This window comes from Notolepis coatsorum (genome assembly GCF_963971535.1).
Source record: "Notolepis coatsorum genome assembly, chromosome: 11".
Taxonomy (NCBI): Eukaryota; Metazoa; Chordata; class Actinopteri; order Aulopiformes; family Paralepididae; genus Notolepis; species Notolepis coatsorum.
The window spans coordinates 26,681,205-26,683,184 of NC_140175.1; the positions used below are offsets into that span (position 1 = coordinate 26,681,205).

The following is a 1,980-nucleotide window of genomic DNA, read 5'->3' on the forward strand; positions in this document are numbered from 1 at the left end:
TGGGTGCATGGCTTCAAAGTCTTCACCCTATGTAAGTAGGGCTCCTACTGTGTGGCTGGGGGTTGATGAGGTTAAAACATGAGGGGTCTGTTGTATATCTACCGTAGGGGGGTGCACATCGATTTCTTCTCCAACTATGGCAACTCACACAGGGACATTTAGAGAGTTTGACACAATTCCAACAATCTACAACACAGGGGGCTGTCCCCTCTAGTCGATTGGTCGATATAGGTCGATTTGGTCTCTTTGTCAATTGGTACCCCCCCCCCCCCCCGCCCCCCATACTGAACAAGTCATTTTCTGAATCTATGGTAAGTACTAGATTTAAAGAGATCCTGCTGAACGATTGCATGTGGGGGAAACACGATTTTCCTGCCGATGAAATCAGCTAAACGATTAGTTGAACGAGTCCTAGTGGAGTAAGGACCCCGTTAGCTGAGGACAGCCCTACCGCAGTGTTACCGTCGCCACGGAGAGACAGAACCACGCTGCACCGTTATATACTGTTGTTAGAGACCTTATTGCTCCAAAGCCTATAAATGTAACCATCGTAGACCACCCACCGAGTAGATCGCACAACACAGAAGACAACGGGAACTCAAATAAACGGTGGATGTCAGATTCGGTACGATGAAGGAAGAGCACAGTTTTACATTTCGGGTGGTCCTATTTGGGTAGGTGTCATGCAATCAACTTGCCGACCTCAAAATGCCCTGGTGTTTCACATAATTCAGTTTTTATATACCATTGTGCCTCATTGTCTGTGTTTTCAAATCAACTGTACATCGTTATAATACATTTACAATTTACAATTCTCGACACGTAAAACATGTACAAATTTGGTCACAATCATGCTAAACTCCGAAGCTAAAGTCTGAATCTGCAGATTCCAGAGGGTAAAGCTACAGGGCAGATGAAGTGTCGTCTTGTTGCATAGCCCTACTTTTAAAGTCAACAGTCAACAACAACAACAACAACAACCCTTTTGATTTTTACCTGTTAACACACACAACCCTTGTAAATACAAACCTTCACTCAATACTGCTTTTAGAAGAGAGATCTGGAAGAAAAGAGTGGGCAAAAGTGGCAGAATGTCGTTTCCATATACGGTACTGTACATAAACTCTGGCAGATTCCCGGTGTATTCAAATGAGGCAGGTGTTTCTGAACAACGTGATCATTCTAAAAGGTACAGGATCGGTGAGAAACGTTCCTCCTTTGTAGAGGGGATCACAAATGGCACTTTTCCCCCCAATTCTTTTTTTTTCGACCATGTCCTTCTGCCAGTATATTTGGAAGAGAAAGGCAAAAGCTTACACCTTTAAGCAAAAAATACAGACGTGATTTTTGACAAGTTCTAGACCCCAGCATGCATTACATTGCTCGCTTTGGATCTGTAACTCTGACTTATGGACTACTGTAGATTCATTACAAAAAGTAAAGTTTTTTTTTTGCATTCTGTCCCTCATTTTTCAATTTAAACGGAACCTTTGTTCTACCCCGGACAAGCAATACGCAGTCCTTCAGGACACAGCTCAACTTTGTACCTATTTACAACCATAAATCTTTATACAGTATGTATACCCCTTTCCATCAGGTATATATATATATATATATCAAATGCACCATGTCCCATCTACAAATAGCCAGGCTGCATCATAACTTTACAATAATACATCTTGAAAGAGGAGGCACTTAGTATTCAGCCACTGAAACCATGACGTCAGAAAGAGTTGACCTAATCCGTCTATGCACTCAAAATCATTTACATCAGGTACAATTTACAAAAAACGTGAACATCATGAAAAGATATTCAAACTACTCTAGTCCCGTTCAAAATAAAACAGATTTATTTATTTTTTTCTTTGTATGACAATTTGTCACGTCACTCACTTGAGGTGAGACACGAGAGAAAAGCAGCAGTTCATCTACATAAACATACATTTTTGATATCTGTTATGTTCATATCTTGGATAATAA

General features: G+C 40.9%; 1 protein-coding gene across 1 annotated transcript in view; it reads right to left on the bottom strand.

The window, feature by feature from the left end:
• Window positions 1-1,517: 1,517 nt before the first annotated feature.
• LOC311237062 (voltage-dependent N-type calcium channel subunit alpha-1B-like) overlaps window positions 1,518-1,980 on the bottom strand; it is a gene marked incomplete at its 5' end in the record, with an annotated part of 50,770 nt that continues 50,307 nt past the window's right edge. The window contains one exon of the mRNA XM_084324870.1: window positions 1,518-1,980. This exon is cut by the window's right edge and continues 1,388 nt beyond it.